Source organism: Narcine bancroftii, chromosome 7, assembly GCF_036971445.1.
Source record: "Narcine bancroftii isolate sNarBan1 chromosome 7, sNarBan1.hap1, whole genome shotgun sequence".
Classification (NCBI taxonomy): domain Eukaryota; kingdom Metazoa; phylum Chordata; class Chondrichthyes; order Torpediniformes; family Narcinidae; genus Narcine; species Narcine bancroftii.
In genome coordinates this window covers 72,195,763-72,219,796 of record NC_091475.1, presented here as the reverse complement: position 1 = coordinate 72,219,796, position 24,034 = coordinate 72,195,763, and the positions used below count along the sequence as shown (strand labels likewise).

Below are 24,034 nucleotides of genomic sequence, written 5' to 3'. Positions count from 1 at the left end.
ACAATACTTGTATCACTTATTTAGATATTTGCACACAAAAATACTGCCTGTGCCATGATTGGCTGCTGCCAGCTGGACGCGCATCCCGAGACGGATCCTACCCATAGCCCATTGCATGCTCCCCCTTTCTCTCAGCTTCAACCAGTCAATAAGGTTGATGGTCATTCCAGTCTTTAGTTAATAAAAGTTTCACAACTTCAGCCTTTTGTGATTACTGATAGTACATCAGTGCCCATGAAGAGGAAAGTGCAGTGTTCCTGACAGCTCCCAGGCATAGGTATATCCAATGGACATTCCCCTCGGGTTCAGATACAGGGCTTTCCCTCTGCTCTTGATGACTGTACAAAGTGTTACAGCTTTGGAATCTGAAGTAAGATCACTGCCACCAGTCCAAAGGTAAGATTTTCTTGGAAAGCAGATTCTGGGATGCATTCACAACAGGAAAAGAGTCTGCTTACCAAGTAAACACAAAGAAGATGTTAGAATGTGGAAAGTTCAAATTAATCATGAAGAGATTTAACCCAACAGTGAATTCAGGAGAAATGTCTTGAACAATCATTCAGAATGTGGAGGTTGCAATCACAGGGAACTGCGTTCAGGAAGAAACTGAATCTGACCAGGAATGAGAAGTCAGTGGAATGATTTTCTTTTGGAATTAGGCAAGCGGGAGGAAGTTCACATTGAGCTAAATGGCTGTTTATTTGTTGTTAAGTCCCATGCAAAGCTAGTTTCTAATTTTTCACTTCTGATGACAGCTATTGACAAGAAACCAGCCCTGAGCTTTTTCTAACAAAAAAAAACAGTTAAAAATGAAACTCAGCTTTTAACTACATAATAGTGGGATTCAAATGTTGTGGTTTTGATAATAGAAGCTGAGTCTTGTCTGAGTGATCCTGGAATGTGTTCAGAGTGTGCTACTGCTATCAACACATTAACAAGTGCAATGCACCTGAGAAGGCTTAGTTCCTGTTCGTTATTATTTCAGCAGCTGCTGGGCATCATTCATGTTAGTTTGTTTTTTTTCTTCCTGAATCCAGAGTTACTTCAGCAAAGACTTGGAGTGCTTAATCATACAGTTTTGAAATGAGCACATTCTTCTTTGAAATGATTGTAAAACTAGGTCCTGTAAATCTGAGCATGTTGGAAACACATCTTAAGAGACCTGAACACCAAGTATCAGCACATGGTTAGGATCAGTCTTGTAACTGAAATCCTATAAATGCACTCAAGCAAAGAGTTCCTGTAAACCACTGTCAGTTGTGCAAATTACTTTGGGAAGTTCCATAGTCCAGCTTCTATTTTCTCTTTGTCTTTCTCGCAGTCATGGCAACAAGAGCATTTTCTTACATAAGAAATGATGACCTCTTGGAATAAAAGGTCTGATCGTCTTTGTTTCCCGGGCAACTTATCTTTTTACTGTTCATTTGGCCTCCAGGGAGGGCATTGTATAAACAGGATGGGACACTTGGCTGGTGTGGATAGGAATTCTACAGCTGACCCATTGGGTCACCACAAGCCTCAAGTTGCCACCTGTGCCAAATGACAGATGGGGGCCAGGTCAATGGATCAGAGCAGTGAAAGGGCAAGGGTGGCCAAAGAAAAACAAATGGCAACTCACCTGCAAGCTTAAATGGCTAAATCGCAATAAATTTAAGTGAGTAAAATGCTAGGATTAATGTGAGCAGGAGTCAAGGTCAGCTGCCCAGAGAGCATTGAGCAAAGACAGTTGGCTCCTGTTTTAATATTGTGCTGTGCTGTAAATGGAAATGGAGGAGAGAACATTTTCTCAAAGCTTTGTAGAATAGCTTGTTTTTAGTCATGAATTGTATGATTCTTGCTGACCAATTAACTGGATAGTTCATCGCTTCTTTAATGAATATTAAACACCCAGCCTTTTGAATTTAAAAATTTTAATTTAAACATACAGCACGGTAACAGGCCCTTTTGGCTCACCAGCCCTTGCCACCCAATTACACCCATTTGACCTACAACCCCCGGTATGTTCTGGAGGTGAGAGGAAACCCACACAGACACGGGGAGAACGTATAAACTCCTTACAGACAACGTGGGTCCCCATAACTGGTGCTATAACAGCATTGTGCTGTTATAGCTGCTTTTGGTGTTCATCAAAAGAACGTGCAGAATAAATGAGAGCATTTGAATCACATGTAGCGACACTATGGCAGCACCACAACTCCCAGAAGGCATCAAACTGGCCATGTGATGTCAGTGCGTGATGACGTCAGCGTGGGTCAAGCACATTATTCTGCCTTTTAGAAAGTTGCACTTGATCTGGAGTAAATCCATTTGATTCACTAAAAACGCCTTGTGTGTGGTTATTTTGTCGTGTCCACTGTGATTCCAGTGGCCACAATTGGTGACCCCGACGAGTCCAAAAACATATTTTTGGATAAATATGGACTCTGCAGTCATTGCTATGAAACTGCCACCTTTCTGGACAGCTGGGCCTGAACTGTGGTTCCAACAGGCTGAAGCACAATTTCACCTTTGCAAAGTCGAATTAGACACCACTCGTTATTACCATCTTGGCAGTGCCCTGGACCAGGGCGTCGCTAAGAGGGTCAGCGACTTCCTACAGGATCCACCACATTCCAGAAAGTATGACACTTTAAAAGCACTTTTATTATGTGTATATGGTATGTCCTGTAGGGAAAGAGAAGCCACAGTTTTTCACTATTGGCAGGCTTAAACCAACTTATGTGGACGTCTTCCCCATTGCAGCAGCCAACAGTCCGTCGACAAACCTTTCTGCCAATTTGGGGGAGGGTGGGGAAGGGGGGTCGCATGTAGTGGCGCTATGGCAGCACTACAACTCCCAGAAGGCATCGAACTGGCCATGTGGCATCAGTGCGTGTCAAGCACATGATTCGGGCTTTTAAAAAGTTGCGTGCAATCTGAAGGGTAAATCTAGTTGATTCACTCAAAAAACACCTTGCATGGTTATTTTTTTATCATGTCCACTGTGATTCCAGTGGCCACAGATAAAATTGTCTGTAATTGGGAACAACATAACCTGTTATTCCAAAACATAAAAACATGATGGTCAATTGCACTGAATGGAAAGCTGCATAAAAGTATGAAACCCTCCTTGACACAAGGTGGAATGAAGTTGTGTGCCTCCCTACTGGAATCACACCATTTACTTTAGCAATGCAGAAGGCAGTGCAACTGATTCATTGTTCTCATTAAGGTCCTGCCAGAAAGTGTCCATCTTTCTTGGGAAAATATGCTTTTAAGTTGAGTTCCAATTGTGTTGCATTTGGTAACTTAATGACCTGGAAGAGTGAGTGTGAACATGGTAACAAGCGAGGATAATTGAGGGAAACATTTGATGCAAAGAGCAGTTCTGGTCAACATCTCAAGAGGAATTTCCAGTCAAGAACATGTTACCATCATCTAAATCATTCAGATAGGACAAAGCCCATAAAAAAGGACAAGGTCCATGAGGATGAAATTGGTGATCCACATTGAATTCATCAAATATGGTATATTATGGATAGTCATCTACTTACGATGATCCGACCAATGACTTTTCAAAGTTATGATGGTTCAAATCCGTACTTTTCACTTCTGTGTTCTGATCTGTTCCCATGCTTGCGATATGCGGTACGCTACTTTCTCACGATGCTGGGTGATGGCAGCATCGCGCAAGAGTATTGTACTGTATAGTCTCTCGCTGACTTAATCATGCTCACAGTCTATAGGTGTTTTGGGCATGTACAAAAGTGAATACGTTTTGGGAAGAATTAAATCAGATATTAAATAAAATCACAAAAAACAACATACCAAAAAATCCAGAGATCTTTCTTTTAAATAACAAGAAGTAAAGAATTAGGTCTCAAATTGGATAGAGCACAAAAAAGATTTATTACGATAGCCTGAGCAGTAGCAAAAAAATATATAATGGAAAATGGAAATGAATAAGTGTATTCCATCAGAAAAAAATAACATATAATTTAAAAAATAAAGTTAGATTGTTTGAACAAATTTGGGAACCGTAAATGGAACATAACAGAAAGAACTTGCCTCGGACGTCCATCTCCTAAAAGGATAAGAAGACCAAAATGATTAGATTTAGTGTGTAAAACTAGATGACACATTTTTCTTGTTTGTTTTTCCCTTGTGTGAAGACATTGTGTGGTTTTATTGTATGTTTAATATTTATTGGTATTTGAGGGGGGTGGGAAGGGGGGAGGGAGGGAAGGGGGGAGAAAAGGGGGAAAATGTCACTGTGTATATTTAATGAGAAGTGTCTGTACATACTTTGGTTGATATGGTTCATAGTGTGAGAAATAAATTTTTAAAAAACATGCTCACAGTCTCTGTAGCAATCATGTGAAGGAGAGCTCAGTAAACAATCCACCGTGTCTACTAAACGCCCGTGTGTGTCTCCTGCTTCTGGTGAGAAAAAAAAACAATTACTCTGGAGACAAAACCGGAGATACTGTTCAGCATGAAGGTGGCAAGCCAGTAATGGTTATAGCACGCGAGTTAGGACTTTCACAATTCAGTGCAGTGAAATCGTCAGCGTCAGTAAATTCATCACGAAGAAAAGAGCTGGGCCAATTGAAAGATTGTTTGTCACGTAGAGAGAAGTGGATACCACTTAGCTTACTGATGATACAGGCTACAGCAAGAAATCTTTTCGATAGGCTTAAAGAGCATGCTGATGATCCTATTTATACCCAAAATTTACAGCAAGTCATTGGTGGGTGGTTCCAACACTTCAAAAGGCATCATAATTTTTATAATGTGAAGATTAGCGACAAGGAAGTAAGTCCCAATACTGAAGATGCCGAAGCTTCTAAGGAAGAGCTGCATAGGATCATTGTTGATGAAAAATATTTGCCAGAATGTTGATGAAATGGCCTTGCTCAGGAAGTGTATGCCGGAGCGTACTTACATTCAACAAGAGGCCAGGATTCAAGGCCTTCAAAGACCGTGGAAATGTTGCAGGGTTCAAATTAAAGCCTTCCCTAATTTACCACTCTGAAAACCCAAGAGCATTCAAGAATGTACCAAGCATATGCTTCCTGTTTATTATCACCACAACAAGAAAGCCTGGATTACATTAGCATCATATTAAGACTGGTTTTTGAACTGTTTAATTCCCCAGGTAAAAGAAAATTGTCGACAAAACAACATCCCATTCAAGATTCTCCTGATTTCAGTCAATGCTCCAGCTTCTTGGCGACATGCATCCTGATGCAAAGGTTGTGCTTTTGCCACCAAACACGACCTCACTCATTCAACCAATGGGCCAAAGCACAATAGCTTCATTCAAAGCGTACAATTTACAGCAAATGTTGGCCCAGGCTGTAGAATTGACTGAATGTGGCTGAGCACTACAAAAGTTTCGGAAAGGTTTTAACATTCTAGATGCCGTCTAGAACATTATTGCAGCATGGGAAGAAGTCACAAGGCAATGCATGAACGGCATTTGGAAAAACCTTTCGAAGACATCTGTGAGCGCCTTCAAAGACTTTAGCAAAGATTCTGCTGTTGATGAAATGCATACCAGGATCTTAGTGCCTGGGAAACAGCTAGAATTGGAAATGAAGAGGAAATCAGCTTGTTGGCATTGAGGCTGAAGAGCTTTCCAATGAGGAGCTGATTGAATTGGAGGAAGAAAGAAATAAAGAAATTGAGGGAGAGGAAGCAGAAGTTACACCCGAGGCACCAATAAAGTTCACAGCAAAGAAACTGGCCGAGGCGCTCGCTGCTATTAATAGTGGCGGATGGATGTTAGAAGAAATGGACGTCAATTACGAGAGATTTGCAAGAGTTGACAGGCAGATACAGGATGCTCTTGCTTGCTACAGAGAAATTTACATTGAAATCTTCCTGAAGAAGACGATATCTGCTAAACCATTAACAAGTGCCGATGCCCCAGTGCCTTCAACGAGTGCCGATGACGCCGTGCATTCTACGAGCTGTTCTCGAGCATTATCAGAAGAGGGTAAAGTTGTTGACCCTGTCCCTTTAGTATCCTCACCATCCAGCGATTAATTCAATGCTTCAAATATTCTTCACACCCATTGTGTTTTCAGCTGTGTCCGTTAATGATTCTTTTCCCTTGTGGAATAAAGGTATTCAACATTTAATAACAAAAAATGGTAGGTGCGGTATTCTTTATCGACTTGCGATGGGAGTGTTGGAACTTAACTCCGTCGTAAATTGAGGAGCACCTGTATTCGTTCAACATTATTCAAACTTCTACACCCTTCCCAGACAGTCTAATTCCATCCCCAATTATTCCAACGGATCTGAATTTTAGGACGGGAGTACAGTTGTGTTATGCTATTTTATCTCCCATTCCACCCATTCATTGGAGAGTGAATGTAAAGGCACAAATTACACTTACCACCACTGACAATCCCAAGTTCACATTCCATAAAGAATTCTTGACTTTTCGAAACCTATCATTTACAGTAGCTTTGCAAAATGAAGTAATGATTGGAATTTTATTTGATTTTATTCTGTGGATGGTACATAATATGTGTTTTATTGAATCGTCCTGGCACAGTCAGCAGCGCACCCTCCAGAGATGAGTGAATTGCTTCAATACCTGAGGTAAAATGGACATTCCTTGTCCCCATACAAGTCTTGCTCATAGAGTTCAAGATTGATTCAATATGATGAATAGAGGCTCCTTGTCTCACCCTCCCCAAGTCTATGCCAAACAACAAGGACCATTAGCACTAATCCTATAGTAATCCCATTTTATTCTCGATGTATGTCCATCTGATATCCCACATTCATTCACATGAAACACAACTTACAGTGACAAACCAATCCACATATCTTTAAGATGTGGGAGGGAAGTGGATCACATCGTCTTTGGGAGAATGCGATCCATGCTGACAGAGCTGGAGGACAGCATTGAACCCAGGGTGCTGGATCTGTGAGACAGCAGATCTACTGTCTATACCAGCTATTCTCAGCAGCTCTATTGTCTATGCCAGACATTAACATACAGCCCACTGGGGGCCAGAGCACATAATCATAAAATATCTTTATGTAGTCAGTAGGAAAAAAGTACAGGTGAAACCAACTAAACGACTACTACACAGGGAAATGGGCCCATTAACTTTGAGCAGAGCCTTAAGGGGACATAGACAAAAAAACACAAGTTGAGAAAGGCTGGTCAGGGCCATGATATTCATGATGCACATTCCATTGAGGCTCACTTCTGCTGCTTCTCAGGATAGCTCCATCTCTTTTCCCCTGTATCTCAAACTGAACTAGACTGTTCCCAGTTATGACCCCCGGTTGATATATGCATCCCATTGTGTTCAGGCCACCTTGCTGTATCTCCACCTCTAGCCCCACCTCTCAGCTCATCTGCTGATAAAACTCTTATGCATGCTGTTGACACCTGGACTTGTACTCCTAACAAGCCACCTCCATCCTATATTCCATACACCATGAGCCATTCAAAGCTCAGTGTCCTATGTTCTATTTCACATTAATTCTTTGGTTTTCCTTTCCTGAATTATAACAAGTAAATTTCAAAAAAAGCCATCTTCACTGTCAAATCCATCTCCTTCCCCTATGATCCTAATGAACTGTAGTCTGATAAACCTCTATTTAAGGGGTTTATTCATCTCTAGATTTAATCATTCCACGATTGGGAGCCATCCGACCACACACTAAAGCTTTGACTGTCACTCCTTAAACATCTCCACCCCTTTACTTCCCCTTCCATTATGAAGATGCTATCTAAAACGTATGGGAAGTTGTCCTCAGATCTTTAAATATATGGTGCCATTTTTTGTGCGATCATAATCCTGTGAAGAACCTTGGTTTGATGCTTAATTTTGCTTGTTTACTGAATGGATGGAGCCCGTATGAGTTCATCTGTCAGAACCTTGCGATGATTGCAAGATTTGCTGCAAAACACAAGGCAGATTTCAGTTTGGAGCAATAAGCAGACGGAACATGTAGGGAGAAGTGATAAAGGCTCAATAGGATGAGAAATATTTCTGTCAAATTCTCATAAGCTCTTCGAGGGGATGGATTGTCTCAGTGAATTGGCATGTGGGGACATGTGTGGTGTGTGTGAGAGAGAGAGAAAAAAATGTCTTTGAGGAAAGAGGAGGGATCGGAAATTTCAAATGGCTCAGGTTATTTTCAGAAAGGATGTTTGATTTGAAGTTATTGCTTGCATTCATTCCAGACATGTAATAAAGAAGACAACTGCAGGGTAACAGCCTTTTGCCTCTTATCTAGTACAACAATCTCTGTCACTCTACATAACAAGAACATTGCTAAAACTCCTGGCCTGGCATCTTATCCTCCATGTCCTTGCCTCTGCCACTAACACTTGAGCTCAAGAATATCCTGCCCTCCTCTTCCCCTCTCCCTCCTTTTCCCTTCCCCTCCCTGCATCTGCCCGAAATTTCTCTACCTCTGTCGCACCATCTTCCTTTAAGTTTGTCCCTTAAACATTTTTATTCATTTATTGGACATGCTGCAATTTCTTGCCCAAAACTACACTCAAACTAAAAAAAAGCTTAGAATCGACCTATCGGAGGTATATGCACGGAGTGAGAGGATAGATTTCTTTTCTTGATGAACCTCCGAACCAAAAATTTTAAAAAAATAATATCCAGTGGTTTGTGGATTCCCTTTAATGATGACAACTGTTAATTCAATTTCAATTTAAAGTTGCAACACAGCCCTTTCCACCCACAAGCCCATGCTTCCCAATTAACCGACAAACCCCGTACATTTTTTGGAGGGCGAGTCAAACCCGGAGCACCTGGAGGAAACCCATGCAGACACAAGGAGAATGTACATACCCTTTACAGATCTCGAGGCCTTGTTTTCCATTTAAAGTTCCTCGCTGTTGTGAGATTTGAACTCACATCCCTACATCAGGGATTCAGGCTTTTGGACACTAACTCTTTAGCCAAGCCTTTGGTCACCTGCAAAGCCTGATGTAAAAAAGCCCCATGGCACTACTTCAGAGAAGAACAGGCAAGCTAACTCCAAACCCTGAACAATATTTGTCCCTCACTGATCACTGATGATAAATAAATTATCTGGTCATTCTTGTGGGAAATTGCTACATCCCAATTGGGCCGCACATTATCCATATTGTAATAGTAACCTTGCTTCTTACAGTTCAACTCCGATTATCCAAAATGTTGGGACCAGGCCTCTGATTTTTTTTTCGGAGAACTGCTCATTTTTTTAAAAACAGCACAGTAGCAACAGCAAATCACTTGTAACAGTGTTTAAACAACAACAAACAACAAGGGAAGGCTTTTTAAGCATTAAAATAACATTTAATTCTCACCCAGAAAAATGCTGGCCGCTGCTGATCACCGACACCTGCCCGCTGAGGTCCGTGCTGCCATCTGCAGCCCAATGACCCCACTGACACCAGCAGCCTGACATCCCTGGTCAGTTCAGTTCTGAATTTTCTTTTCGGATAAATGAAGGTTTCTGATTTGTTTCGGACATCGTCATTGATCTGAAATTTCAAAAACATTTTTCGGATCAATGAGGAATTGGGAGAATCTGATTTCGGATAACCGGAGTTGTACCGTACAGGTAGTTGTCAAAGCATTACAAAAGGCTGGCAAAAGACTCAAAAAATATACTGAATATGTGTCCTTCTTTTCATCGATTACTTGTCTTGATATCGCCGTGTGTGGGTGTCACCTTGTCAAATTTTGTCTACTTCTCGAAATGTTTTGGGCATGCTTTATTACATTGAATATCCCAAATAAATAAAAAAATATATTTTTCACCATCCAATGGAAGGAATGGAAGTGGGCCCGCAATTTTGAGCTGCCATAAGTGTAAATGGATCAGAAATGAAGAGATAATATATTTATGATTAATATTTCATCTTCCCCTTAATGATTTCATAATCTTGTGAATTTAAAATGTAAGTTATTTCTGCATTTTATTTCCTCTCCTCTCTCTCTCTACCTGATGCTTTAGAACATTCCTACAGTATTCATGGAATTATTTGTGTATCGTAAGTATACTGAAGCTTTTGTTTGGGCATGGATATTTTCCCTGATGACAGTTTACTGTTTCAGGGTGATGCTTGGAGCATTTTCCATGGTCGGGAGTTCAAAGCAGAACAAATTGGTCCACAAGACGGCAACACTCACAAAGCCTGGGTCCGAGTAGCATTGACAATGACGTGCTAAGGAATCATCAACCCTGTCTGGATATATCAAGGTAAATGATGCATCAGACTGCATCAACTTGAGGTAAAATGAATTGAAACTAACCCAATTTTGTGGATCTCCGTAATGCCAGAAATGATTGCCCTTTGCATTAATACACTGGCAGACAATTTGATCTGACTCAAATGATCATAGCCAGATGTTAGTAGAAGCCAAGACAAGCAAACAAAAGTGTGGGACGGATCAATTAAACCAATAATCTCAGCAGGGTCCATCGTTGTTTGACTTTTATTTATAGTTTAGAGTACATCGTTCAGCAGAATTGCATGAAATGTGCATCAATGCGCTTGAATATTTTGGCTTTATGGTATGGAATTTGCCTGCTGTTAAACGACCTTATGTGCCTGTCTGCAGCTGCAGAGCTCCATGCCCAGCCGATTTCCGAATTTCAAACAAATTTAGGAAATAGCACATCACAACCTTGAAGAACACAAGCTGCACCAGGGAAGTTTGCAGATATACTTTGTTCACACAGAACTCATCCTTTGTCCACTGGAGTGATGGGAACACGGCAGGACACTCATAAATAGATAAATTTACAACCTTTGACTCTGTAAAATGCCCACAGCAGCATTCACATCCGAGCGTCCATTGTGCTCAGCCACCACCTGTGATGGCAGAGGGCACGAGGTCAAAGCAAAGATCAACAGTAACTGGCCGGCCCTTTATCTATAATCGAAGCCTTATTTTTTGAGGAAAAAAATTACTGGACCATTTCCTTATTCACATAAAAGACAAAACAACAGTATTGATTACCTCATCCAATCACAGCTGTCCTTTCACTGGGTATTTATGGGCATTCAAGGATGAGAAATTAAGAATCTGTCATTTTCCCTTTCATTTAGAAGCCACTTTTTTTTGTCGGCTCCCTTCACCTTTTGACCCAAGCTCCAGAAATACTGGTCACTCAAGGGCAATAGTTCAACATGCGGTTAAGTGGGAGATGTTGTCTGTTCCACTTCCTCTTGGTGTTCCTGCACAATGCTTTTGTTACTCTGACTTCAAAGTCCACTTGAGCTGAGTGTCATGCCTCTGCAAAGTCCCTCTGACCAAGAAGGCAGCATTCCTTCCAGACACCCACTAATGAATGAAAGAGCGGCTCTGTTTACATTCAAGCCATTTAAGATACCAGCAATCCAGTCTCAACAGCAAGGACCACAATTAAGCTCATTTATTTTATTGCTCACTGTAGGGGCCACTGGTTTGAAAAAAAGGGTGATAACCTGACTCTCTCCTCACTGATTTGTCAGCAGGACTGTTCAAGAGATTTCCCCAAAGTACCCCTTCCCCAGGTCTTTGTTTTTAAAAGAATGGCAACATAATGGATAATTATGCATTCTTATTTCAGTCAAACCCTTCAATTGCTATTGAACTGTTCATCGCCATGTGTGCTGAGATCGATAAACTTAGAATTTCCTGTCATACAGACACCTCAGATACCATTTTGGAATAAAAGTTCTCCAAAGACCACAGCCGGTAAGAAGATTAATCATGATAACAGGTGGCATTTAGCTGCCACATAACAGGTGTGTCAAATTTAAAAAGGAAATCAAAAATAAATGACACTGCCGCCATTGTCGACCTCTGTTGCTACTATAACTACCCTGTTTCCATTCCCTTCCCCGCCTGTCATCACGCTCTCTCCCTGGATGCACCTGCCTCAGCCTATATATGCTGACAACATTGGAGAAATATGTGAATGAGCAGAGCCTGGCGGGACATGGAAATAATGCTGGGAAACTGGGATTAATATAGATAGGGATTTCAGTCAGCATAAAGGTGGTGGGCTGAAGGGCCAGATTCTGTGCTGTACGACTCCAACTCTATGAAACTGCCTTTAGAAGAACAAGTAGCGGTACAGATCTTCCCAAGGCTTTATCTTCCTGTTTATAAAAGCGCAATACTATAAAGTGAAACCTAATTTAAAACTGTCAGTGTAGGGTTGCCAAGTGATATCACCATTGAACAAGCATGTGGCAACCCACCAGTCAAAGTACAACTCAAATCTGCACCTCTCAAAGGCTGTCGCTGCAAATCATTTCCTTCAGAATAAATTATTATCTCTCTTGTACAATTTTTCGTCCTTCCAAGAAACTCAAAACGGAACCCACATCCTGTCTTGGTTAATTCTCTCTGTCAAATTCTACCTCAAGATCTCTGTTAGGGTTCGTATCCCCTGTCGGCTCTACCTTCAGATCCATCTGGCCAGTTTGATATCCTTTGAACTTGCAGTTCAAGTTCAAATTTATTGGCAGAGAACATGCATGATATATCACACACAACCCTGTGGGCTACCTTTGTGTCAAGAAACCTTGATGTGGTATTGTCAGACCATACTCCTGAATCTCTCTGTGTAGGTTTATGCCCTATCTGCACATTCCTGAATGGATTAATGCCCTCCACTGCATTACTGCATCTTGCACAGTTTCATCCTTTTGGAAGTATTTGTACATTCCTCATCCAATGTTTAACTTCAACAATTTTCAATGCCTTAGAAATAACCATCAGTTCCTCTTTTCTCATGTTCTGCAGCTCTGCAGGTGATGGTTGTAACAAAAATGTATCAACATCCTTTGCTGCAGTTTTTCCAGGCACCAGTTTTAAGTTGGCTTGCAAAAATTCCAGACACAATAGCTTGCAAAAAAACAATCAACTAATAAATCATAAAACTGCAATATTCAAATCCTAAAGGACGAGTCCCCATAAAATGATACAGAATCCAGAGGACCCCAAACACCAGCAGCAATGGATATTCACCACAACACAGGGTTACTTCAACAAAAGTAGTTTTTAATTATATTTGAACAAGAAAACAGAATTAAACTTTAACTTATTACTTAACCTACTTACTTAACCTACCGAACCTACTTAATCCCCCACTACTAAGCCAGGTGTGTGCAATGTATATTTAAGGTTAGAAAGGTTCTTTGGATCACAATCCAATCTCACTGGTTGCAGGCAATTCTTGTACTGTGCACAGAAGTTAGCATTAACAAAATTCACCAGTCTTTGGTGCTTAACAGGCAAATTGTTACCGCTCAGGAGAGTTCTTGTTGGTTTTCAGAGAAAGATTTATTTTGTTCCAGGACATCTGCACCTGATTCCTTTCCAATTAGTCTTGCTGATGAAACTTGCTCCCTTCAAGGTTCTCCAGATGATCCTCTTTCTTTCAGGTCACCTCAGACAGCCAGTCATCTCCTTTGACCAGACAGCCTTACAAATGTTTGACAGCTTTGTCCCTCTGGGCTGATTTCTGTGTTTCTCCTCTCTGTTTCACTCCCTCCCTCTCTGAGAGCAAAACTGTTCTGCCCCTGCCTCCAAATATCACATGCTCTCCCAGGCAAGCTGTATTCTGATACTTTGTTGTTCATTTGCAAAAAGCATTCTGCAAGTGTCCTGCAAAAATTCTGTGTTTTGAAATGTGTGTCTGCAAGCTGCTCTAACAATCCCTCCCAAGCCAACTCTAAATACTCTGTCAAAGAGCACCCTAATTCTCAGATCTATCTCAATGAAATGTTATTCTCTCATACCAGGTCTGTATCACTTAGAATACCCCATCTCAGAATTCAAATAAAAATTAAATCAAAAACACGATTGATATTTAACTGGTCAATTAATATTCTTCCCATTGACAGCAAACCAGTTTCCATAATCATAATGAAGGACATTACGAAGGCTCAACAGAGCAGTGGGCCAAAGATGATTGGAAGGGGTTGAATTTTTAATGGAGTCATGATGGATCTGGACACTTTACATGTTCCTGGCCTCTTCTGAACAAAGTCTGAGCATCCAAACTTAAATTATCTTCCATCCCTGAATTTTCATTTCAACCTTTTCGAGTGGTCTAAAGCCCTGATATAAAAACCTGAGTAGAGAACCCATTGTCCTATACTTCAAGCTAAAGGTGATGATAAGAACACAAGAACAGAAGTCGACCATCTGGTCCATGGAGACAGCTCTGCATTCAATGTGATTATGGCCAATCTGGCTGTTGGCTGAACTCCACTTGACTGACCCAGAATTCCTCAAAATTTTATCAAACCATGTCTTACATACATTTAATAATGCAGCCTCCACTACTATACTGATCAGAGAATTCCCACTGAATCTGCCAAGATGAATCTACCAAAGGCAAGAAAACTGCAATGAAAATGTCTTTAAAAGGCTGGTGTGCAAATGGGTCAGGCCGCATGGAAATTCCACTTTCAATACTATTCATTTTTCAATCACATTTCTTTGAGGAAAAAAAATTGTAGAACTAATATCTATTCCTCCTTCTTGCCACTGAGAAAAGCCTGTGAAATTACCCGAGCTAAAAGTAGTCTGATTTAACCAGTTTAAAGAACTTAAATTTTTGAGAAGGGTTTACAGCAAATATGTTGCACTGAATTTAATGGTGGATGCGGATTCAGCAGGAAAAAAGGGGCTGTTAAACAAGAAAGTCTGCAGATGCTGGGGTCGAGTGCAGTACACAAACTTGTGAGAGAAAATTTCTCCAGATTGTTTGTGTCTTGTACTTGTTTCCAAGGTGTAGCTCACTGTGAGTCAATGACTCTAAACTTTAGAAACATGTATCGATAATAATTCATGTTAAAATACAGGAGCATTTTATTTTGGAACTCCCTCTTTCATTAAAATTAAACTATGACTATTTCAAAATAAAACCCTTATTTAAGACATTGTGGTCCAGGTAGTCAAAGCAGAACTGAGCAGCTTTTTTTTGTGATATCCATTTTTAAGGCTAAACACCAAATAAAATAATAGATATTTACAATTCTTTGAATACATCTTCCTCTCTGATGAGAATTATGTCTGATTGTTTCCACCAGACCTCTGCCTCAGCTTCAAGTGGTTGCACGGCTAGTGCAGAGGTGAGTGCAACACCTTTACCACGCCAGCGATCGGGACTGGGGATCGAATCCCATGCTGTCTGTAATGTGTTTGCACGTTCTCCTCATGCCTGGGGAGTATGCAGGAAAATTGGGCCGAAATAGCCTGTTACCGTGCTGTTTGTCTAAATTTTTTAAAAGTATACCAATTTATTGATGGTATCAATAATAATCATGAGTAACTTTGTGGGGGGGTGGGGGGGGGGGAATACTTGTAAAGCTCTGAGGAATTGACAGAGATTAGCATAAAAATCCCTGTCACAAGATTATTTTTAATTGGTGCTCTGTTAGCAAAAATCCCTTCAATTCTCCTCTTAAAATAAATATATTTTTCTATTTACAATTTGGTAGAAGCTGATTCTGCCTATTTAAACCCATGCCGCACAATTACACCTCAATTTACGTGCAACCCCAAACATTTTTGGAGAGTGGGAGAAAACTGGAGCACAAGGAGAAAACCCACACAGACACGGGGAGAACGAGCAAACTCCTTACAGACAGCACCGGATTTTAACCCCAGTCACTGTGGCTGTAATGGCAAAGCGCTAACCACTCTGCTAAACACCTGCCTAAATCAGTTCATTTTAAAATAGCCACAACTTTGAGTCTGGATATTTTTGGGCAATTTAATTAAGTCTTTGATTCAATGCAAATTGAATGGTTTTTCTGTGTTTTTGTGAAGATGTCACACAGCAGTTGTAATTTCTGCTCATTATTACCAGAGTTCCAGTGTCAATGTGCGAGGTACGTACATCACGGACATCAGTTCATGTTTGATCCAAGGACCAACCAACAGGAAACCTGAGTATTCAGTTGGAAATGAGTGAAACAAATAATGAAGTTTTTTCTTAAAGTTCTTCATATTTCATCAGCTCCCCCCTCTCCCCCTCAAGATATTATTTCAGGGCTTCAACTTCAGGAGCATGAGTCTTAGTGATAAACAAGGTTCAAGGTTAAAAATTCCTTTCATTGCCATGCAATAATTCAAAAGTGTAATATACAAGATGCATGTCAACTTTAGCCTTCTGTGAAGGCTAACAAAGAGTTTCCACTGCCCATCGCCCAGAACAATAAGAGAAAGGGGAACAAAAGAGAGTCCCTTCAAGACACTGTGGCTCCGTGGATTTGCCTCCAGTGCTCCCGCCACCTTTGCCGCCACACAGACTCCTGTTCACTCTATGGCCAGATCCAAGCTTCCAATATGCCCGAGAAACTTTCTGCACCTGAGGACCTCAGCACCTTCTCGCATCCCCTTGCCCTCGGCACTCTCTCAAATCCTAATCACTCGATCAATCTTATTCCAAATTACAACCTCTACAGTTGTAATTGGAATGATGCATCTGAGAACTGATTTGCCCAAGACTACAAGAAACAATCGAGCGGTAAACGGAGCTCAGTCCATTACAAAAGAACTGTCTCCCCTCCAGTGACGGTGTCAATAACTCTCGCTGTCTCATGAGAGCCGCTAAAATCATAAACAACTCATAAAGCCCCAACGATACTCTCTTCACCCCTTCTCCACACACCCCCCTCCCAATGAGCAGAAGATTCATGTGCTTGAGAACATAACCTCTGGATTCAAAGATGCTTTTACTAATGTTATCAGACTACTGATTAGGTCTTACACTGTCTTTTATAATTAGACCTTTCTCAATTCCCTGCATTGTTTAGTATATTCTCCATATCGTGCACTGTTTTACTGTTATAATGCAACTTCATAAATGTATTTGGTTAACTGATATGGTAGATTCTGCCTTGTAAGTTGGATTGCCTGGATAGCAGATAAAACTAAGTTTTACTGTATTTCTGTACACGTGACAAATAACAATTCAGTTCAATTCATAAAAGTTGAGGACGGTTAGCTGTGTGGCAACCCGCAATTGCAGAGATCGGGCCGGCACATTACGTGGCAGCAGATGTGGACAGAAATCGCTAAAGCGATTCCCAGGACAACGAGCCGGCGGGGGTAGAAGCTGGGGCAGCATCAGACCAACAGCCCTAAAATGGCGTTGATCATGCTACCCAGCTAACTCAGCAGAAACAGGCTGGGGAAGAAGGGCATTCATATGCATGGAAGTTCCCGCCCACTGTTGTTATTCATATGGATGACTCAGTCAATCATCAAAAACGGCGGGAACTTGAACAGTATAAAAGCAGCCTTTCCAACCCTAATAAAGGAGTGAGCTTAACCTGCCTCACTCTATGTGTGTGTGTGTGTGTGTGTGTGTGTGTGTGTGTGTGTGTGTGTGTGTGTGTGTGTGTGTGTGTGTGTGTGTGTGTGTGTGTGTGTGTGTGTGTTTCTTTGTAGCGGTCGCTATAGCTATACACAGAAAATGTTATTTTGCTTCTAATATCCTCTATCTTTTAAATTTTTTAATTTAATTTTAGACGTACAGCACAGTAACAGGCCATTTTGGCCCATGCACCCATGCCGCCCAATTTACACCCAATAGACCTGAAATGGTTGGAGAAAACTGGGGCCCCTGGGAAAATCCCACGCAGACATGGAGAGAATTTATAATCTCCTTACAGATAGTGCTGGATTCAAACCCTGGTTGCGATTGCTGGTGTTGATGGGCGTTGCAGTAACTGCCCTTATTCTTTCAATATATACATCTTTTCTAAAAAAAAGGTAAATATAATTAAAGGTGACCAGACTGTTTAAATTGCATCAGAGGCCAAGATAAGGCCCAATATCATCCTGAGTAGAACTGCTACTTCACAGTGTCAGCGGCCCCATTTCAATCCAGACCTCAGGTGCAGACTTGATGAAGGGATCAAGCCTGAGACATTGGTTATGTATTTTTAAATCTTTGCTATATAATGTACACTGTTTGACCTTCTGACTCCTCCCCACCCAGTCTTTATTCTGACATCTTCCTGTTCTTTGCTTATACATTGAAGAGCTCCGGCCTCTTATGGATACTTCGAGACTGGCTGAGCTCCTCCAGCATTTCTGAGTATTTTTACCTCAATCACAGTGACTGCAGACGTTTCTGTTTTTACTCAGGTCCTGACTGTGGAATGGAATTCGCACATTCTCCCTGCGACTACGCAGATTTCCACCAGGTGCTCTGGTCTTTTACAACATCTCAAAAGTGTGCAGGTTAAGCACCCATTGTTGGTGTGAATATGAGGGTTATAATCTGGGGAGGGGCAATGAGGATACAAGGGGAATAAAATGGGCATATGATGGCCAGTGCAGGCTCTGTGGACCATAGGGTCCGCTTCTGTGTTGTAACTACTCTATCTCCTGCAACAATATCCCCATGAAATAGCCACAAATGCCTCTATTTGCTTGTGGAGATTTTTGGAAGCTGTTAACAATTTACATCATTTGCTGCAGCAAGTATTCCTCATTTCAGTTTACATTGCCAATCACTGTTTACACCTTGATTGTCTGCTCCCACTGCATCTTTCACCCTGTCCACACATCTAGTCACTATGCCCCACAACCCAAATCTGTAGGGTACACGTATAGGACAAACCAAACAGCAGGGTATAGATACATCACCAAAGTTGTTTATTTCCTGGTGGAAAATGTGCAACTGAAGATTAGGTACTCTCAGATCGTTGAGGAACAAGACACTCAAGCCTCACGGAGTAATAGTGAAGCAAAAGCGAATGTAAATCGGATCTTCTCCACCTTTGTTGAAAGCTCCAAGGGCCGGATTCAGGAGACTAACTCCAATCCGCCTACTAGGGTAGAGTCAGGGGCAGAGAGACACTCTACACCTCCTCCGTGAAGGCAATGCCGCTAAAAGCGGCTGTGAAGGGGGTGGGCCAATGATGTCATCAGTCCGCGACCCAGGGAGCAGGATTTTTAAAATCCCCTACACCATAATTATGTTCCGCCTGAGTCCTAAGGCTCCTTGAACAGATCTCCACCAGCGCTCTTCCCTGCTCTTCGGTCGACATTTTGGGTATGCGCTGCTTTCCCTTCTCACTGCATATGGATGACGTCAAGGCGACGGACGATGCAACTGCCTCCAGAAAACAGTTCCCAACACTGCTCAGTAAGAAACTAACACTGGATAAGCCTTACAGGTCTTTTCCATAAAAAGGTAAATGTAACTTTTCTTCTTTTCATTGAGCCACCTTTAAGGTAGCGTTATAACATAAAAAATGCCTCTAGAGGGCAGGACTTCAAATGACATGCTCCTTTGGTCAGTGTTGACTCATTTCCCCAACAGGAGAAAACAGTCTACCAATATGCAATCAACATTCCAAAACAATCCCCACAATGGTTTTATTTTAAGATAATAAGGTTACACATTGATTCTAGGTTCAAGATTCAATGTAAGTGTCACTACAGGAAAATGCCTTTTGCCTGCTGTAAGGCAGACAGATTCACCATCATCATCAATGGCCTGAAGCGCCTCTTGCAGCCAGAGAAAGAGAAGCAAAAGAGAGCCTCCCCCCCAGCGACCACTCCACACCACTCCTGCTGCCTCCACAGCCACACAGAGTCCAGTGCAAACCATTGGCAAGCCGAGCTCCAGATCCGAACCAATGCAAATTAGGAAACTTTCATTGGCCTTGGCACCCTCTCAAATGCTGGCTCCAATACCTGGAGTACTCCATCAACCAGTCTCCAGCAGTCACCTGTAGTCCGTTGCCTGGTGTGAGTTCCTTGAACGCAGTCTCCAGCAGCCCACAGCCTGCGTGGGTTCCTCTCCTCGAGTCACCGAGAGGCTGCCACCTGTGTGTTCCTCAGCCACAGAAGCCCTCTCTAGTCTGCCACTGTGGTCACCATCCTGAGGGCCGTCTCCTTTGATTCTCCTCCTCAGATTGGGTGAGTGGTCTCCTGTTTTCTGGTGACTGAACCTGTCCTCCACTTCCCCAGATTGTGCAACCGCTTGTGTCTGCTGCCAAATCATAGGTACCCCCATTTTGGTCACAGATCTCGCAGTCACAAGATTTTAAATAAAATTACCATCGGCTCCTTAAACAGGCCGATTAAAGCCTGCACGGAGCTGACGGCAATCGGACCAGGCAGTCAGAACTCCATGGAAGTGCTGTGTCTCTGCTCCCTGATCTCTGCAGGTCCGAACCAGTGGCAGCCCTGGCAATGCCACCTTTTTCCACAGAAGGAAAATAATCTTCTGATTCTTGATGAAGGGTTCCAACCAGAAACATCAACAATTCTTCTCGCACTCACGTTGCTAGACCTGCTTAGTTCCTCCAGTGGAATATGCTTTGCTCTTTTCATGTAATACCTGTATGATGGCCCCAGGAGTGAAGCAAATCCAAGCCACAAGAGAAATCCAGCCAACAAACAGAGTCATTATCAAGTGTTCAGATGATTTGAAGATTGGATCAATCAGAGATGATTTGCAAGCAGATCTTGCCAGTGTATAATTTCCCGTCTTCAAATTGTTTAAATGATGCGTGAATACAGTCAAAAGCCACGCTGATGTAAATCATGGTGCCTTTCAACTTTATCAGCATTTGTCCACAATGCCTTTCAAAATTTAAATATAAATACCCTGATAGTAAGAATTATTTTCTCTCCAAGTTTCAATGAGTACATTTTGCCATGAATGATTTGGATTCCACCTTAAACTGACTGGCCAAATCTACTGCCCAAAATTAGATGCTTTTGAAATAAATTCACATCCAAACCATTTATTCCCTTGTTAACTGAATAACTTAACTTAATGAGAAGACATTAACTGTGAACCTCGTTTCTTAATAACCATTCTGTTATTTTCTTCACATACTGAGTATCTGCAAAAATTGCCATCAGTTGTAATATCGGGAAAATCGCAGAAAAAAATTAACATAATTACTACCCGTGTGGTCGTTTACACTGGGCGTCTTTTTAGACTGCAAGTCCCTGAGTGAAACAGTCCCGGCAGTAGAGTGAATGTCCGACAATGATTTTTTTTTTCTGATACAGTTTACACTGCAGGCTTCCTCCAAAAAGTTGCAGGTGGGGCAGGAATTCCTCGATTGTGCCGTTACAGGCCTGCAATCTGAAAACCATAATAAATCTGTCTGGATGTCGTGCACACATTTCCATTATGTAGTCAACTAAAGAACATGAAGAACATGAGAATGGAATCAAAATGTTTCTCACATTTCCTGTCTTGGCAATCGAACAAGTTAAGGTCCACTGTCATTCTCTGCGGACCATTTGAGAATACCAGTAATAAAATCTATGATTTCATTTATAGCCACTGAAATATTTTGATGCAGCCACACTTCTGTGCAACATAGATTAAAAACTTCTCACTATTTTATTGACATTTACTCACAGAAACTCACTAGTTATCAATGCAATATTCTATTTGTTCTGGCTGAGAGCAGGCATTGCATTGAGGTTGAAGGTGGAGAGAGGGATATGAACACATATTGTGCTCAAGCTGCATGGATTAACTATCAGCTTCCTCAACACCAGAAAAGTCCATGTGCCTGTAAAATCTGGTCTCATTTACTGTCTCAGCTTCGTGATGCAAGGAGGTGGCATATTGAAAGAAATTGAGCACAGTTTTGTAGCATGTTTTGAAAAATTCTAATCAGTCATGGTAAAAATTTTTGCAGTTCTTCAGCAAGTATTTTTTTAAATATTGCTAATAGTTGCCTGTATTGTCTTAAACTGCTGACTATCCCCAGAAAATTAAATTATTTTTACTTGCAGAGACTTTGAGCAGCTACTACTAAGCTTCATACTGTTACGGGCCCAGAGGAACCCAAAACCCAGCAACAATAGAAATTCACCAAGACAAATGGTTACTTCAACAAAAATTATTTTTAACTTTTTTAAACATAAAAGCAGCATCAAACTTTAACTTTTTACTATTAACTTAACCTAAAACCCCCTTCTAATTCTAAGCGCATGCATATGCAATGGATGTGTAAGTTCAGAAAAGTTCTTTGAATCACAGTCTAATCTCACTTCTCACTCCTCCAAGTTCACTGGTATCAGTCAATTCTTTTACTGTGCCCAGAATTTAGCATTTATGAATCTTCACCAGGCTTTGGTCCTTGAAAGGTAAATGGTTACCGCTCAGGAAGTTCTTGTCGGTTTTTGGAGAAAGATTTGTTGCTCGTTGGACACAAACTGATACCTTCCAATCAGCCACTTCAGTGTTTTGCCGCAGAAACTTTCCCCATCAGGATTTTCCAGATGATAATCACTTTCTTTCAGGTCACCACAGAGTTCCTTTTTATTTCCCTTATTTCAAGTGAAACATTATACAGCCAGACATCTCCTCTTGTAGAGACTGAACTAAGAACTCAGAACCTGTCTTCAAAATGGGATTTTTCCACAAGCTTGCCAGCTTGTCATGTTCCAGTCCCAGCTGTTGCTGCTGAACTGTAGAACTGTAGACCTGAATTCTCTCTCTCTCTCTCTCTCTCTTAGGCCTGAGAAAACCACATGACCCTCTTAGAACAGCAAACTGCACTCAGACTGCAGCACTGGACGCAATCTCCCGAGCCCGTTCATCTGTTACATTCCAAAACAATAACCGATTATTCTACAGCATGTCCAATTAACACCTACTTGTGAAGCCTCTATAGGCATTCTTCAAAGTTTTTCCAAAGGCACTCGGAGCCTGGACTGTCTGGCTTAAACCAAGCTCTGGCATTTTCAATGAGATCTGTGTTGTGAAGTGTTTGTGTGTGTTTGTGACCTGCACTAAAAAAACACCACAATTTATCTCTGACACAATCTGTCACAATACCAACAATTATTTAAGCTCATGCACAAGGTGAAAGAAATTCACAATGTATCTGCAAATTGCAGTTTCTCTACCCTAACCTGGAATAATATGTTTTATATTATGAAAGAAAACAATTTATTAGACCACATATCAGTTATTGAAATAACAGAAAAGCTTCCTGCAACACCCAGATAAACATGAGCTTGTCTCAGACAGTTGATTGACACTTTGTGGATACTGGAAAGCCTATTTCAGCAAGATTGGGGTGGGTATTTTTCCTTTACTATTGAGAGCAATTGGGCTTCCACATTTGCTTATGTGACAGCGCCAAGGATATTTATTTCACGAACATGTGGAAGGTGCCACCTCAATGCTAAACCTTTCTGTTGTCCAGAGCATTTTCAATTCTAGCCAGCGGGAGCCTGATTTTGAAACTGCATTGGCATTATCAGCTCACTGACTCAAAACCCTTCTATCTAGCAGCCCAGACTGAGGAACATTTGACAATGTGCAAACCTAAGGAGTAAAATTTCAACTTTCCACTCACAGGCAATCTTGAAGAATCAGCCATCCTGCAATATCAGCTCATTATTTTCATGCTCTGTGAACATTAACTTGATTTATTTAGCACAGATATTTATGCAGGATATCCAAGTTTTAAGCTTCAGTTCTTGTTTACAATGGCTTCCTGCTCAAGGGCAGCTGAGAGACACAACATAGTACAGCAGACAGCCTAGATACAACATGAGATCAACATGATGCTTTGTTAACCATTTCTAATGCTTAGCTCAGAATCATGTCACATCCTTAATTAAAACTTCCAATGCTTTTTAAAAAAAAACAATTTTAACCACACCCTGCATCTTATTATTTCTTTTCAGGGAGAGAGGTCAGGGTTGACTTCAAGTATAATGACCAACTTTGCAAGCACTGCCTCCTGCAGCAGCAGCCGAATTCCTTACTGCAACATGGTGGTTTAGTTCCATCCAGCTGCTCTGTCTTATAAATTCACATTTGACCATTACCGCAGACTTTTTTGAGAACTGACACTTGAAAGGCAGGCACTGGCAGGCTATCAACTATAGCAACAGGAAATCGCCTGAAGACAACAATGTAAAAACAGCAGCTGCAGAAAGCAAAGCAAAATAACTTTACATGCTCATCGTTGTTTTTAATTAACACGTTCTTGTTTAGATTTAAATCTTTAATTAGAGTCTGCTCCAAGCTAAAATAAAGCCCACAA

The 24,034-nt window shown here is 41.3% G+C and overlaps 1 long non-coding RNA gene across 4 annotated transcripts; it reads left to right on the top strand.

Annotated features, from left to right (window-relative positions):
- Positions 1-226: 226 nt before the first annotated feature.
- LOC138739009 (uncharacterized) lies at positions 227-24,034 on the top strand. 4 transcript variants are annotated; one of them, XR_011341952.1, is made up of 5 exons: positions 227-396; positions 10,080-10,224; positions 11,581-11,708; positions 15,062-15,103; positions 18,132-18,212. It is a non-coding gene; the product is annotated as an uncharacterized lncRNA (long non-coding RNA). The 4 variants fall into 4 exon arrangements; XR_011341950.1 differs by lacking the exons at positions 227-396; positions 18,132-18,212 and adding exons at positions 1,445-1,654; positions 23,673-24,034; XR_011341949.1 differs by lacking the exon at positions 227-396 and adding an exon at positions 1,445-1,654.